Source organism: Cryptomeria japonica, chromosome 4 (genome assembly GCF_030272615.1).
Source record: "Cryptomeria japonica chromosome 4, Sugi_1.0, whole genome shotgun sequence".
Lineage (NCBI taxonomy): Eukaryota > Viridiplantae > Streptophyta > Pinopsida > Cupressales > Cupressaceae > Cryptomeria > Cryptomeria japonica.
Window position 1 is genome coordinate 153,085,876 of NC_081408.1, and position 18,683 is coordinate 153,104,558.

Here is an 18,683-nt window from a genome sequence, read left to right on the forward strand (position 1 = left end):
CTCTTAACTTTCAACTGCTATGCAAGTTTTCTTTAAACACTTTTAACTAGTGGTCTTAAAAAATTGACTATGATTTGTAGGGCAACACCATTACTATGCTTCCCTTGATTTCTTGAATCATTTGCTAACAATATCTCCTTATTCAAACTATTGCATCTATAGCTTTGACTACCTAATACAGTACCTTCAATGACAAAACTTTGGACCTCTATGATCTACTTCTTCAATGACTTCTCTAATGTAAATCTCCTTGTATAGTGACCCCTTTCTTATGAGACATCCAACACTCGAACTTAGAAGCTCAATGGCTTCTCCTTACACTTTTTGTTTTGACAAAATTGGTAACTTTTGGCTTCTATAAAAAATTTACCCTTGACAACCCCTTCAGCAATGGCTTAAATCAAATTTCCTATGCAATAGATTTCCAACACAAATTAGCGACCTTCTTTTGAGGCCTCTTATAGTCTATACCTTTAAACACAAACCCACATATCTTTGGGGGCCAAGCATTTCCTTCTAGTGGCTCTGATTGCCTCCATTTTTTTATTTTTTATTTTAAATGGGGAGCTTCTCCTTCAACAACAACTAAAAATTCTCTTTCTAGTAGCTATTACTTCAACAATTTCCTCACATTACCCACAACCTGATTCGGGTCTTCTACTTCAGCATCAAATTTCTCTTAATGTCTAAGCTCTTCAACCTCTTTCTCAATCTTTAATTTACTCTTTGGTCTCTTATGACCTCATGCAATGACTAACAATACAAACTCTCCCTCCTTAATCTATATCTTCACCATGACCAATCACTAAACAAAGGGAATAAAAGATAAAACACAATTTAGGGGGAATTTTAAGGTTGTCAAGGCCATAGCCTCGATCCCATTGAGTGCACCAAACTTAAAACACTCTTTAAAAACTAGCTTTGATATCAATATGAAAGAATAAAATAAAGTTAAAATAAATCTTCACCATGACCAATCACTAAACAAAGAGAATAAAATATAAAACACAATTTAGGGGGAATTTTAAGGTTGTCAAGGCCATAGCCTCGATCCCATTGAGTGCACCAAACTTAAAACACTCTTTAAAAACTAGCTTTGATATCAATATGAAAGAATAAAATAAAGTTAAAATAAAATGCTACAACACTAAAAACTATTTTTTATTGATTGATAATGAAACAAATTACATTGCATTCCTTTTATAGAGGATTTAACACTACAAAGGTTAAAATAAAGCAAATTAAAAACTAATAGTTTGATATATGTTGACAACAAATCTATCCATCGCTTTATAAGTAGATACTTAACTAGCTGCAAAACTTTAGGAAACATGAGATAAAGGTTCCTCCCATAATGGAGTGAAATTGAAAAGAAGAAATAAAAACTCAATGCACTGCTTTGTATTATGGTGCAGGGGAATGAATGTAAAGTATACAATTAAGAAATAGTAGTATATCATCAAATAGTGGTAGAACCTACACAGGGAAACAATATGTTGCACAATACGTACAAAGAACTATGTTAACATTATCCCCTTACTATATTGTTCCTACAAATGTAAACTTGAAACAACTTAAATTTCACATTGTCATGTGGCTTGGTGAGTAAATCTACAATCTAAGAAGTGGTGAGACAATAGTGGATCTGAATATGGTGGTGCATGACCTTCTCTTCAATTTGATGACATTCAATTATAATTTTCTTCATTCTCGTGGAAAAATAGATTATTTACAAGCTTCAAGACCCATTGATTTTCACAATAGAGAATTGGTGGTTGTTGTTCATAAATCTCCATATTAGATAGAATGTGAGGTAAAACAATAAACTCATACATAGCTCTTTGAACAACATGATATTCAACCTCAGTGGATGAGGAAGCAACAATAGTTTTCTTCTTAGTTAGAAATGAAATAGGACTAGATCCAAGATGAAAATATAGCCAAAAGTTGATTTCCTATCATAAATAGATCTAGCATAATCTGAGTCAATATATCCCTACAAGAAGAACTCATTGTTTCTATTCTAAACAATACTCGACTGTAGCTTGGAGATATTGTAAAACATGCTTATGTACAATCCAATGACTCTTCTTCAACTTTTGAATGAACCTAAGTAGATAGGTAATAGCAAAGTATCAATTTGGTTTGGTATACATGATTTATATGAGACTCCAAACAAGTTACCTATAAAGAGTAGAATCAACTTGAAGCGAATCCTAAAAGAAAGAGAGTAGTAAATATTTCTCCATTGGAGTGGACAAAAGTTTACAATTATACATGCCAAATTTTTCTTGGAGTATATTGGCATATAAAAAAAACGATGCTCCTTCTACCATATCTCCAAGCCAAGATGATAATAAAGTAGTTGTAAATCTATCATGTCAAAGGATTTATTCAAAACATTCTTGTAAGTATAGTGAAATTGTCTAAACTCCATGTTATCACAAGATTATCCACATACTAGATAAAAATGACAATGTTTGCCTCTACCTTCTTAATATGCATATTAGGATCATAGGCTCTATGATTGAAACTGTGATGCAAGGGGTGACCATGGACTTTTATGTACCATAACCAAGGGGATTCTTTAAGCCCACAAAGTGACTTAGTCAAATGATATACCTTGTGATGATTATCTTCAAGTAGACTTCTTCAAGATCACCATTTAATAATGCACTCTTGATATCCATCTAGTGAATTACCCATCCTTTTTGCATGTCTAATTCACAAAAACCTCTTATGGTTTTGAGATTCGTAGTGGGTGGAAAGCTCTCCACATAATCAATTTCCTCCTTCTGAACATATTTTTTTGCAACAAGTTTTACTTCATATTTGTCAATGGATCCATCAGCATTGTATTTTTTTTTAAAACCTATTTGTAGCCTATGCATTTCTTTCCTATGGGTAGATTAAAATCTCCCATGTTTGATTTTTTATCAAAAAGTCATACTAAACATTTCTGGCTTTCTCCTAGTGTAGTTAACTAAATGATTCTCAATTTGTATTAGGTTCAATACTATTCACAAATAAACTCATCAATACATAATATTTACCTCATTTCTTTTCTGGCTTTTTTTCTTTACTCTTGAGGAGAGATTTAGAAGAAAACTTAGGTCTAAGTAGTTCATGGTGGGTTGAGCCCATTTTGAATTCAAATGTTGCTATTTCTCTAAATAATGATTCTCCAAATTTCCAATATCAACAAATAATTCTCCTTGTAGCTCATCTTCTTTTTGACAATAATCCCCTATCACATCATTTGACTATGAGATCAATCTATGCGAATTGGATGGATCTTCCTTATGCACTAAAGAGTCAAAAGATGACTCATCATGATCCATACCTTGAATCCCGTAAGTAGTAGGTGTCTCAGGGTCCATGAGATGATAAGCTTTTGAGGTAATGTGTACACTAAAAGGATACACTAGAGTGTCCTGCAATAAAGCTTCTTCCTTCTATTAGCTAGGACATGTATATATGAAATACAACCAAACACTCTGAGATGACAAATTTATGGTTTATAATCCTCCATACTTTTTTTTGTTATCTTATCTTCTAAAGTATTAGTGGCAGATCTATTGAGTAGTTATAAAACTATGTGGATTGCTTCAACCCAAAACTGATCCTCCAACTTGGTTGTGGCTATCTTACAAAAAGCCATTCCATGATAGTTCAATTGTGATGCTCTACAATACCATTTTCTTGAGGTGTATAAGGGGAAGTTAAATATTATTCGATACCATCACACGTCAAGAACTCTATAAACTCCTTAGAGCTGAATTTATCCCCTTGATCTGAGTGGAGAAGAAGAAGAGGCTTGCCTATGTTGCATACAACTTGATGGTAGAAGTCTTAAAAGTAGAAAAATGCTTCACTCTTCCATATTATAAAATATACCCATATCTTGCAAGAGAAGTCGTTGATGAACAACTTGAAGTACCTGTGTCCTTGAAAGGAAGTAGGAAGTGGTCTACAAAAATTAGTATGCACAAGATCAAGATGCTCCTTAGTATGCAAGGTTCTAGACTTGAATGGATCCTGATGTTGCTTGTTTGTAATAAAATCATAACATATAGGAAAGGAATGTGAAACATGAGGAAGGCCTTCTTTCCCCATCTCTTTTAATCTTTAACCCTTTAATATTAGTTTAATTTTAAGTTTGAATGTTTGATTTAGTTATGTAGGTCGTATAAGCACTAATTTTTCTACATAGAAACAACAAAATTTTGTAAATTTTAAATCATTTAATTTTTGTTTTTAACAAACTAAAATTTAATAGAAAACAAATTTGGAAAATAATTATAAGATTTTACACAAATTTTAATATGTTTGTTTGTTGTCTTAAAAATTTAATAATTCAATGATTATTGTAAAATTGATAAATTTGATGCATAAAGAATTCAAAATATTGCACTTAAATTATAAATTTATAGTAATTCATTACTCTTACAAACCCACCACCCGATTTTTGGTAGCTCAAGGGTATCCCAGTGACTGACCCCAATGCCTAACCTACCTTGCCTTGGTCTTACTTATTGCCAAGTTGGGGCTAGGAAGGGGTGAGATAAGGTGAGAAACAACCCCCTTTTATGATAAATTAATCAATTTTAGGATTAGCATATCATTAACATGAAGAAATATTGATGATACATTTGTTTTTTTATATATATGTGAATCATTATTTTAGTTATGATTAGATGAATTCATTCAAACATATATAGTTGCTTTAAACTTTCAAGTTTTGATTAATAAAAGATGGATAGGTCCATACCATTACATAACTGCAGAGCAACACCTAGGGTACATGAGGGATGCGCAGCCAAAAAAAAAATTCCCCACTAGCATAGTAGAAAAACCTAGCAAGACAACTTGAGAACCAACAAAACAATGAGAAATTTTTTTTTTTAAAAAAAACTAGAAAACACTAAAAAACTAGAACAACCGCCCATTAAAAGCACAAAAATAAGGCCAACTACATTGGGGAATTTTTATCTTGCCAATCCTAGAATAAGATTAATACTTTATCAAAGAACAACAATTTTTCACAAGAACCAATCCTAGAGCTAGAGGACACGAAGCCAGAATCAGGGGTGGCTTTAACTAGGGACTTTATGGGGCCTGAATTTATGATCAGTTCCTCTTTTAATTTCCATTTCTTCTCCATTTTCCTATTCAATTTAACTTGCATGGTCTAGATAGCTTGCAAGGAGGTATTATGGATGTTTTCCACATTCCTACATGCTAGATTAGCCTCCTCAATTTTCATTTTGAGGGCCTCGTGGGATCGCTTTATTTATTCCACCTGTCCTAGTCATCTTAAGCATAGCGTCCAAATATTTAATCCTCTCATTCACCTTATCTCACTTCTCTATGAGGCCAAGAAATTCATTAGTAGATCTCCAAACTCCGTCATCATCAATGTCCTCTAGCCAGGTATTAGCCCTATCTTTTACCTCAACTCCTATCTCCAACTTGTTAATTTTCTTTATCACCACATTCATCTACTCAAAAATACATTTCAACAAATTGTCATGCCTTTACAAATCATCACGTAGGTCCTTCACAATTTTTGTGAGCATAGTAATTGAGCTCGGGAGCTTGGTATTTGTAGATAGGGGAGGATTTATGGAAGGTTAGGGTTAACATAATCATTAATATTAGTGGCAAGTGACCAATCTAAGCCCATAGTTTTGGAGGAATTTGATTCATTAGAGGAAATAAAATCACAACCTAAGACCTCAATGATCTCCACTCCTTGTGCACCTCAATTTGGGGTTCCACATCAAGGTATTTTTTAGAGGCAATAATGGCTTTAAATTTGCCCATTCAGGGAGGGTTATTTCTTGTGGGTATTTTACAACTTCAATGAGACACTTCACCGGAGTTGGATGGGGTGACAATGGGATCAACATATAAGTTGGGATCATAAGTGGACCAGATTTCAATAGTGGGGATCCCACCCAAGTGGGGTTAGGTCCAAATAGAAATTATAAAGCCTATGTATAAGAGACTAATTAAGGGGAGGTTTACCCTTAAAACAAGCCTTAGAAATAGATTGAGACAGAGCTACCAAAACCCAGTAAGTAAATTTTATTCTTACCCTGTGGCATAGGTGGTTCAACATAGAGAACAACTAAAGGTGGAATCTCCTCTTTTTTCCATCTAAAAAGAGAAATATTTCATGAGAAGGAGGATAGCCTCCTTCTAGATACCAAGAAGCTCTTCTCTATTGTGGCCACTTTGGCGTTTGGAAACCCCTTCCCCAATTTCAAAGAAATGGTCAAAATATTTCATGTAACTCCCCTTGAGCTTGTTGGGGAAGTTGATGCCATCTAGGGACAAACTAGTCACTTTCACAATGGTCTCCTCAGAAACCATAAAGGTAACACTCCCAATCTCAACAATGCCATTATCCTAGGCTTGAACAACAGCTGTAGAAATTTTGGGATTATGGTCAATCATCCCCTCCACATAGGAATCCAAATTTCTCTAAATCACCTTGCTCTAGTGCTCACCATTTGTTTTGAATTCAAAACATTCATCAAGTTCAACCTAGTTCAAATCACCCCCCATCTCCGAAAACCTATAATCCAAAATAAGAAAGTGACAAGTTTTATAGTCACAGTGATGGGTACAAACAAAATTAAATTATTCTCATCTTATCTAGCAAGGAAAGGAGAAGGCAAGAATAGAAAGTACGATAAAGGAAATCTAGGGATTATACATTATTAATGGGTAATTCATTAAAAATCATGGTACAAGCCATAATTATGACTTCGTACATGTGGGACCACAGTTTCAAATTTAACAATCACACCAAGCCCAACCAACTTGTTTGCCAGGTTGTTTCCCTCACGTTGCGCATGGAAAAATCTAACATTGTCGAGGATACGAAGGAGGGCACGACACTCACAAATGAGAGAAGTAATATTCCAATCAATCTTGGCCACCCCGTTAAGTATCATATTTGTGATGTGAGAGTTTCCTTAAAAAATATTTTTCTAATGCCCTTCTCCCTAGTTGCAACAAGCTCGTGAAACACAATAGCCACTTTGGCCACATTAGATATTTCTACACCAAGGTTTTCTATGTAAGCAATAATTAGACCACAATGTCAATCTTCAATCACACCACCTCCTCTCTCCCAACCTAGGCTACCATAGGAAGACCCATCAAAATTTAGTTTTAGCTAGTAGTTGTTGGGGGGTCCATTTAATAGAATCACATAAACTAATAGGAGAGGAACAAAAGATAGAAAGACTTGATTTCAAACCCCAGGACCTATTGATTTCCCAATCCAGGGCAAGTGGAGGGTGAGAATGTAATCACTTCAGAAAATAGATCATAATCTCCCCAATATTAGATATGATTGTATTTTATGTTTCCTCCCATCCACGCTTTCTTCCCCTAAATATTTTATTTTTCCTCTTGTTGGCATTATGAATGAATTGATTTTGTGTTGCATTGATGTTTTGTCATTGATGTTAGCGCTAGCTAATATGGTTGGTTATCAATACCGGCAGACAGGTTTTGGTTACCAGTAAGAGATCTAGTGTTACTGGTAGATGAGACTATCTGTTGGACACTTCCGACATGTTCTGATATGTGGGATATGTTTGAATTCATGTGGCACATGCTCATGCAACATGTCTTGGTCAATTTGTATGGACTTGGTAATCGGATGTTGTCACACACTCTGGTAAACCCTTACTGGCATTGGTTCAAAGCTTTACCGACATAGCTTTCATTGAGGAATCTTGATAGTATACATAAGTGGTGTTGGTGTGGCTTTCAGATGGATTTCTGGATGCTGAAGATGTTCTTTGATCGTGCTTCAACTACTTGAAGACATTTCTTTGGCTTGGTGGACTTAGAATAGGTCTGGTACCTATATAGGTTATGGATTGGTATCATGCTAATGTGTACTCTACACGTTACCAGGATGTTTTGGGATGTTCTATGGATTTGTTATTATTGTTTTGGTATTAAGCCGACATGGCATGTCATTGTAAAATGGATTCATATTGTGATATCTTTTAGGTGGCTGACCTAATTGGTTTTGGCCTTAGGGTTTGTATAAATATCATGGTTGTGGAAAAAGTCATGGTCAAGGATTGTAATGTGTAAATATTGTAATATCATTCACACATAGGAGTGTTTTGATCATTGGTGATTGAATTGGATTCATAAGAGGATTTAGTCCTTTAGCATTGAGCTTAACTGGGACTGTAATTAGGCATGGTAGATGTTATCTCTTGCAGTTCACTTTATTGGATTGTTGTCCATTCTTCTTGAGGTTTTTTTAACCTCTATAGTCGGTGAGACTCTTTTGTAATGAACAATACGCTCTAGTTAGTGTGCCTTCCTGCAAATGCAGGCACCTCATTGTAACACATACTTTCTGCAGAAGTATCATTTGACTGTAGGTAGGCTTCCCATCGTGGTTTTTCCCTTTCTGGGTTTTCCACATACAAATCATGGTGTTATGTGGTATGGTTTCTTTGCATTAATTATCTGGTTAAGTGTTAAGTTGTATTGTTTACCATTATCTACTCCTATCAGCATATGTATGTGCTTTACTGGTACTTGTTTTGTTTTAGGTTATATTGTGGATTAAATGTTATAATCTATTAACAACTGATTCACCTCCCCCTCTCATTTGTTCACCGGTTATCCTAACAATTGGTATCAAAGCTTTGGTCCTCTTTTGCAGAAGCTTAACTGTTTGAGGTAGATCCTATGGCTGCTAACACTTCTAATCCACGGACAACTATTTTCAGAAGAGAAATTCCTAAGCTTGATGAAACAAACTATGGAATATGGAAGATCAGGATGGAGACTCATCTTAGATGTCTTGGCAAGGATATTTGGGAGATCACTGAGAAAGGATATACACCTTATGATCTAGCATCTAGAAATATTGCTCCTACAAACTTGGATAAGAACATTAACAATGATTGCAGAGCTAGAGAAGCCCTCTTGTGTGCACTTACTGATCAAAAAATTACGGGATTGACTGAAAATGATTAGCAAACCTTATGTGGGATAAATTGTAGACTTTGAATGAAGGTGATCCTACTATGAAAATTGCTAAACTTGATGGTTACCAGGTAAGGTATGAAAACTTCAAGATGGAAGATAATGAAATAACTTCTATGTTTATGGAAAGAGTAAATGAGATTGTTATGGGAATTCAATGTTGTGGAGGATCTTTGAGTGAAGATGAAATAGTTTCCAAAGTCTTGAGAGCCCTTCCACTGGCTTACAAGATGAAGGCGAATGCAATTAATGAGTTGAGAACAATGGAAAACTCTTCAGTTAACAGAGACATTCTGATTGGGAAATTATATGCTTTTGAACTTGAAGAATTTGGATCTTCTAGAACTGTAAAGTCTAAACCTGCTTTCCATGCATCATCATCATCATCTACTAGCAAAAGTGATTGGAAAGTCCTATATGCAAAAGAACCAGAAGAAATGAGGAAAGAAGATGAATAACTTGAGCAACTTGAAGCCTTATTTGCTAGAACAGTACCTAAAGGTCCAACAGGAAGTAAGTATGAAGGAAAAGCACCTTTTAAATGTTTTTCATGTAATAAGATTGGTCATTTTGCTTCTAGATGTCTTGAAAAGAATGCAAGATTTGAGGAAAGAGTTAAGAAATCATTAAAGCCTAACCAGAACAGATATAGATTCAAGAAGTATAAACAGTGCTACATAGCGGATGAGGAAGGAGTGAGTGATGAATTTGGAGATGAACTGGCAGAAGATTCTACTAGTGCATCTGACAATGGAAAGGAATGGGTGTTCTATGCTTTAAAGGAAGATGAACCGACACCAGCTATAAAAAAATAAGGAGAAATCCTTGGTAGAAAAAGTTTAAGATAAGGATGAATGGTAATTGACAGTGGATGCTCACACCATATGACTGGAGATAAAAGTAAATTTTTGTCCTTACAAGAATACAATGGAGGTCAAGTTAGATTTGGAGATGACAAGGCATGTATGATCAGAGGTAGACGTATTATTTCTTTGGATGACAACCATAATACTGATAATGTCTATTATGTAGAATGTTTAAAACATAATCTTTTGAGTGTTGGTCAATTGGTTGATAAGGGTTTCCAACTTCAATTTAAAGATAGAAAATGCAAAATCATTAACAAGGATGGTTTTGAGATTGCAACTGGTATTCAGACTGAAGGTAATATATTTTATTTGAACACTAGTAACAAAACATGTTTGATTGCTCATATTGATGAGAGTTGGTTATGGCATAAGAGGTTGTTTCATGTTAATTTTGATTATATTGTTAAGATCAGTTCAACTAAGGTTTTTAGAGATACACCTAGGATTATGAAGCCTCATAATCCAGTATGTAAGGAATGTCTATTGGGAAAGCAAGTTAGAAGTTTTTTTAAGAGCATACATGATAAATCTAATGATGTACTTGATTTGATTTACATTGACTTATGTGGTCCAACAAGGACTGGAATTTTTCAAGGTGATACGTATTTCATGTTGATTATTGATGACTATTTTAGAAGGATGTGGGTGACTTTTCTTAGGGAGAAGTCTGAAGCCTTTAAGAAATTCAAGATCTTTAAGGCGAAGGTTGAAACAGAAACTGGATTAAAAATCAAAGGTCTGAGATCATATCATGGCGGTGAATTTACTTCTCATGAGTTTAACAGTTATTGTGAGACAAATGGCATAAGGAGATAGTTATCTTCACCTAGGACTCCTCGGTAGAATGGAGTAGTGGAAAGAAAGAAGAAAACTATTTTGGGTGCAGCTAGATCTACGATGATGGAAGCTAAATTGTGTGATATCTACTAGAGATAAGCAATGAGTACATACATCTACATGTTCAACATAGTTCATATCAAAGGTGAAACCGATAAGAGCTCTTATGAATTATGGTTTGGACATACACCTACTGTAAAATATTTCAGAATGTTTGGAAGTAAATGCTATATCAAAACAGATGATTCTATTGGAAAGTTTGATCCTAGATGTGATGAAGGGATATTTCTTGGTTATTCAATTCAAATCAAAGCATATAGATGTTACATTAAAAAATTGTAGAAAATTGTGGAGAGTGCTAATGTGAAAGGGGATGAGTAGTATAGAAATCAATCAATATCATATGACAGGGAATCGACAGTGGAAATGATTATAAAAGAACTGACAATGACTCAATGGGTACAGGAATTTGAGACAGTTACACTGGCAATATCAGAAAATTCAACTTTGACTGATGGTTAGAGAAGTGAACCTGAAATTCAAAAGACGCCAAGGTATGTAAGATTAAATCAATCTAAAGATCAAATTATTGGAGATAGGAAAAAGGGAGTAATGACACAAAGGAGAGTGGCAAATGATGAGGTATGTCTTATTTCTCAAATTGATTCGGCAACTGTTATTAAAGCTTGTAAGGATAAACACTGGTTAAAGGCTAGGAAGATGAATTAGATCAGATAGAGAAAAATGAAACTTGGACTTTAGTTCCCCGGCCTAAAAATAAGAATGTTATTGGAACTAAATGGGTTTTTAGAAATAAACTGAATGAGGATGGTAAAGTTGTAAGAAACAAGGCTAGATTGGTTTGTAAAGGATATTCTCAAATGGAAGGAATTGATTATGGTGAAACTTTTGCACCTTTAGCTAGAATTGAAGCTGTTAGACTATTTCTTGCCTATGCAGCTTATAAGAACTATAAGGTTTATCAAATGGATGTCAAATGTGCATTTTTGAATGGTGAGCTTGAGGAAGAATTTTACATTGAGCAACCTAATGAATTTTCACTGACAGATGATAAAGATATGGTTTGCAGATTGAAGAAAGCTTTATATGGATTGAAATAGGCTCCTAGAGCTTAGTATGCAAGGTTGGATAAATATATTTTGAAGCTTGGTTTTACTAAGGGTAGTGCTGATAGTAATTTATATTATAAGATTGTTCACAATGATATTTCGATTATTGAAGTATTTGTTGATGATATCATTTTTGGAGGAGAAGATAAATTGTGCATGGAATGTTCTAACAATATGAAGAATGAATTTGAAATATCCATGATTGGTGAAATGGGATTTTTCTTAGGTTTGCAGATTACTCAAACTGATAAAGGCATTTTTATCTGTCAAACTAAGTATCTAAGGGAATTGTTAAAGAAGTTTGGTATGGATAATTCCAAACTGGTAAGTACTCCTATGGTGACAAGTGCGAAATTATCTATCAAGGATACTTCTTCATCGATAAATCCGACAAGGTATAAATCTATGATTGGTGGTCTGTTATATTTGACATAGACTAGGCTGGATATTATGAATGCAATAAGTATTGATTCAAGATATAAAAGTAATCCTAAAGAAAATCATGAATGTGTAGTAAAGAGGATATTTCGGTATTTGCAAGGTACAACAAAATATGGTTTATGGTATTCTAGGAATGATGACTTCACTTTATGTGCATGTATTGACTCTAATTGGGCAAGAGATACTGATGACAGGAAGATCACTTCTAGTGGAGCTTTCTTTCTTGGAAAGAAATTGGTTTCATGGATCAGAAAAAAATAGTCATGCATTTCTTTATCTATTGCAGAAGTTGAGTATGTTGAGTCAACAACTAATTGCTCTCAAGTCTTGTGCAAATGTTGAACGATATCAGGGTAAATTATAGTGAACCAGTAGTTATCTACTATGATAACTCTGCAACTATTGACATGTCTAAGAATATAGTATTTCACTCTAAGACTAAGCATATATCAATAAAGTATAACTTCTTGAAGAACAAGGTTGAAGAAAAGGAAGTCAAATTGGTTTATGTGAACACTAAAGAACAGATTGCAGACATATTCACTAAACTGTTGTCTAAAGAATCATTTGAGTATTTGAGAGACAGGTTAGGGGTTTCTGCCCCTCCGAAAAAGACTTGATTGATGTGGTTTGTCATTAATCCGACATGGGTTATCAGATACATTGTTCATTTTGGTACTGATGAGTGGTGCTATTACTCAGGGGGAATAGTCAGCTTTGAGATTTAGAGGTTTATATCATTCCTTTTATATTTTTGTCATATTTCTGGCATTGATGTAAAAGGGGGGGTGATAGTAAAGTGAAAAATCATTCTGAACCTTACAAAGATATCATTCACAAGAGGAGGGCTATTGATTGTTGGTTGTCTTCCACAGGGGGAGACTTGTTGGCATTATGGATGAATTTATTATGTGTTGCATTGATTTTTTGTCATTGATGTCAACACTAGCTAATATGGCTGGTTACCAGCACTAGCAGACAGGTTTTGGTTACCGGTAAGAGATCTAGTGTTGCCGACAGATGAGACTATCTGTTGGACACTTTTGGCATGTTTTGATCTATGGGATATGTTTGATTTCATGTGGTACATGCTCCTGGAGCATGTCTTGGTCAGTTGGTATGGACCTGCTAATCGGATGTTGTCACACACTCTCGTAAACCCTTACCGGCATTGGTTCAAGGGTTTACCGAAAGAGATTTCATTGAGGAATCTTGATAGTATACATAAGTGGTTTTGGTGCGTCTTTTAGATGGCTTTCAGAATGTTGAAGATGTTCTTTGATCGTGCTTCAACTTCTTGAAGATATTTCTTTGGCATGGTGGACTCAGAATAGGTCTGGTACCTATCTAGGTTATGGACCGGTATCATGCTAACGTGCACTCTACACGTTATCGGGATGTTTTGGGATATTCTATGGATGAGTTATTATTGTTTTGGTTTTAAGCCGACATGTCATATCATTGTAAAATGGATTCATATTTTAATATCTTTTAGGTGGCCGACCTAATTGGTTTTGGCCTTAGGGTTTGTATAAATAAAAGGTAGAAACTCTTTGTAGAGTATCATGGTTGTGGAAAAGGTCATGGTCAAGATTGTAATATGTGAATATTGTAATATCATTTAGGCAGAGGACTTGGTCGATCATTGGTGATCGAATTGGATTCAGAAGAGGATTTAGTCCTCTGACATTGAGCTTAATCGAGACTGTAATCATCCATGGTAGATGCTATCTCTTGCAGTTCACTTTATTTTATTGTTGTCCATTCTTCTTGAGGTGGTTTTTACCTTTGTAGTCCATGAGACTATTTTGTAATGAGCAGTATGCTCTAGGTAGTGTGTCTTGCTGCAAGTGCAGACCCCTCATTGTAACACATACTTTCTGTAGAATTATCATCTGACTGTGGGTAGGCTTCCCACCATGGTTTTTCCCTTTCTAGGTTTTCCACATACAAATCATGGTGCTATGTGGTATGGTTTCTTTGCATTGATTATCTAGTTAAGTGTTAAGTTGTATTGTTTACCGATATCTGTTCCTACCGACATCTGTATGTGCTTTGCTGGTACTTGATTTTTTTTAGTGTATATTGTGGATTAAATATTATAATCTTTTAACAACTAATTTGCCCCCCCCCTCCCCCCCTCTTAGTTGTTCAGCGGTTATCCTAACACCTCTCCACAAGCTCCAACTAGTCTGAAGGAAAGATTGCCTCCAAAGATTAAGATATAAGGAGTGCCTAGGGGGAAAACCACCCAAGAGTTTATCCTTAGAAACGACATTCCAAGCCTAGTCCATTGAAAACATGCCAATAATATTCAATGTAACATTCTTAGAAAAATGACAATGAAACAAAAGATGTTCAATATTTTCATCCTATTTTTCACAGAGCACACATCTATTGGCTAGTTGTAATCCATGCATCTTGTTGTTATCTAGAGTTAATATTCTACCATGAAAAATAGTCCACTAGAAGAAATAGACTTTGGGCATAGTGTTTGTCTTCCAAATAAATTCTCACTTGAAGGTGGGCACTAAAGAGGGAGAGGTGAACTTGAAGCTATATTTAACCATGAAGTTTCTGTCATTTGAGGGATCCCAAACCAAAACATCATCTTCATCTCAGAACTATAAAATCTAACATTTTTGAGGATTTTGAGAAGCTCTTCCATATTACACTTCAATGGTTGATGAAATTCCTTAGAATTCATTGGTATGGGAAAGTCAGGGGATTTTAATTTCCACTCCATAGGATACGAAAGGGGAGCCTAGTAATCACAGAGGTGGGTCCTAAGCGTAGTAGACAAATCAACTTCAATCATCACACAAATAGGATGGAACTCGAGAGGGGCGGAGGAGATCCAAGGGTCTTTCTAAAAATGATTTTTGTGTCCATTACTAGGTTGCCAAATGGAGCCTTTAGAGAGAAAGTCACAGGTCTTGAGAGGATTGTTCCAAATATGAGACCCTCTAGTCACAACATTGGAATCCAAGAAAATCAGGACTCTCCCATTCAAATACTTATTATCCATAACTAAAGTCCACTTGGCAAATTTAGATAAGATTCTCTAGCCAACCTTAAGCAACAATTCTTCATTGATGGGCTTGGAGCCTCTAATACTTAGACCCCCAGCATGTTTCTTATAGAAAACATTTTCCCAATCAATAAGGGACGTTCGGTTATGTTGGTCCATACCAACCAAGAGAAATACTATTTGAATATTATCTAATTACTTAGCCCAGGAGGTTGGGATGCAAAAATGAGGCAGGAGGTAAATCGAACTACTCTGTAGTGAAGCTTTTAGAAGTTGAATCTTTCTAGCACTACTAAGGATCCCACCTTTCCATCTAGTCAACTTCCTTTGAATTTTTGCTAGCAAGCCCATCCAGACTGAATTGTCCACCTTGCTAGCCATAAGAGGGAGACCCAAACAAGTAGATAGGAGGAGAGCAATCTTACAATTAAGGATATTCCCAATTCTATTTTTGAGAGATTGATTAGTATTCATAAAGTAGAGAGTGATTTTGTCCAGATCTATTTTTTATTCGAAGTAGTGGCATAGTCCGAGAGGATGGCACACTCATTTTGTCCTTTTCTTTTGCTAGGTGTTGTAGGATAGTAGAGCTTTCACACCTAGCTAAAATGGGTTTTGTGGTCTTCTCTATTACTATTATATCATCTATGACTCCTGAGTGGTTGGGGCCTACTTTTGATGGGTTTTGGTGTTTTCCTTCTATTTTTACTCAGGCTTTTTCTCTACAGGTGGTACTTTGTCTATGTAAATATTCTCAATAAACCCTTACTTCATGCTTAGGGGCTAATTTGAATATCTTTTTGAGGGAGAAATTTTCTCTTGTAGGTATTGAGCTGGTTCTATTTTTAATTATTATTGCTTATCCAATGTGGGACTATATTGGTTTTATTTTGGTCTCCAATCATGCTTCTCTTATAAAGGTGGAGAGGTCTCCTTTGGAGGTGGAGATCTTTCATGTGGGCAATAGTAAGGGTTTTTATCTAACCGGTCCCCTCTCTTGCCTTTCCTATTGATTTGGTGTCATTTCCTATTGAGGTGGAGCTTTGTTGTATGCTAAAGGTGTGACTTTATTACAAGGGGTATATTGTTGCCCTTACTTTTGTGCTTGGGTACAAGGGAGCTATTTGTTCCCTTATTCTAGACTTCTTTCATTTATTTCCTATTGAGGAGGAAATTAAGGATTTAAGTAAAGGTAGCTTATTGATGTATCATCTAAAGATTTTGGGAGCCATTTCAAAACCTATTATTATGATTTATATGTGTCGATTTATTTTGTATTTTCAATCTTCTTCTTTTTGCAAATAATTTGTTGATGTTTTGATCCTTTGGGTCTGATGCTGTTGGGTTGTTGTTTGGATGTATTTATCTATTGGTATTGTTTTTTAGATTAAAAAAAAAAACTATTTGTAAAGGTTTTTGAGTCCCTTCAAAACCTATTTCACGCCTAATAAAAATGTTAGGTTGAAAAACTCCCCCTTAATTTTAAGGAGTATCAAATGTCAATTTTCATAAAAGTAAAAGTGAAGTACCCTATTAATATAGGTATTTTTTCACAGTGATAAAAAAGGACACAAATATATACCAACATGAAGATCATGCATCCAAGGATACATGAAAGTCATCTTGTCATAATTTGTAATCCCATTTTTATAAATGATATTATGAGGTCCTACAAAAAATTATATTGGAGTTGTAGTCTCCTCAAATTAGCATTTGCCCAAGTTCATAGTTCCCATAAGACTTAACACAATATGTCTGTAGGACTTAATACAAGGTGCCCATATGAATTAATACAATGTACTCATAGGACTTAATACAAGGCACTCATATGACTTAATACAATGTTCTTGTAGAATTTAATACAATGTTCTCGTAGGATTTAATACAATTCTTTTGAAAGTGGAATATTTAGAGAGAATATTTTACTAGATGTTCTTAGCACTTAAGATGCTATTTCAAAGTATGGAAATTCTCATAGGTTTTATTTTATCTCTTAGGTCTTACATTTAGAGGTGCTATTAATATGGACACCGCCCCTCAATGGAAACTCCTTATGTCTAATCATTAAACTGAATTTAGAATGTATAATACCTAAAGGTCTTATACTATGCATTTTAGGTATTACATCTAGGTTTTAGCCACTAATTGGTCCCATGTACAATTCCCTTGAATGGCATCACCTAAAATCCAGTCACTTCATAGTGTTTTTAATAAGTGATTCCTAAGATTCTAATATATTGCATGTGCCCGTGATCTTCAATGTTCTTTTATGATGGAACTAGAGAGAACTTTTATGATGAATACTTTTACTTTAGTCAAATGCCTAGGATCTTCAACATGCTTTTCTCTCTTTAGAAATGATATTCTTTAGAAATAGTAAAATAACTTCGATTATCATATAGTAAAGTGCTACTTTTACACATATCCAATGAGAACTCTTCCATAAATCTTCAAAATTATATTAATTTTTAAGAGTTAATTTTTTATGTCATCCTTTTGATTCAAAGAAACAATAGGAGATATCCTTTTTATTAAAATATTTCACCATACATGTAATAGCACCTATACCATATGTTTTGAAGGCATAATCTAAAATTGAATCACCAATATAATCAATGACATAGTAATCAATTAAACTTGATTGTTTGTGGAAAGAAAAAATATAATATTATGCATTTGACGATTGTCAGAGGTCATACAATATTCCTTATAAATTTAAACAATGCATGAGGTATTCTTTTTAGGTTTCCTCCCCAAATAGTTTATTAGGATAATAGCCACCCATTATAACAAGGTGAATTTTCATGCTTTTAAATATAAAACAATCACTTTACTAACTACTAAATATATAAATTCAAAGAGTCATAAAAAAAATCTTACTAATTTAATAATATATGAAGGATAATATGGCAATGACGATTCATATACTTAAATAATGTAGGTGGCTTTAAAAACGTCTTTTCACTTTGATCCCCAAATATGACACTAATAGACTTAAGGTGATTGAAGAAAATTTACCATGTCATAATTAATTGGTGCCATGTTCATATCATAATGTGGGCCATTGACCATACATTTTGAATACATATTCTTCATCTAGATCAAAAGTGAGAAACGAGAGGAAAGGAATCACATTAAAACTATCAAGTTTTTTAAGACAAAAACCCACATGAGTATTATTCCCCATTGGATGGGAAGGATTCTAACCTCAATGGTTCTCTTTATCATAATAATTCATTTTTTATTTTTTCATTGATAATAAATACCGCTTACATAGAGTCTGTTAGCCCCAAATCAATTTTGGTGTATTCCACAAATATTTGTAACTCTACAGAT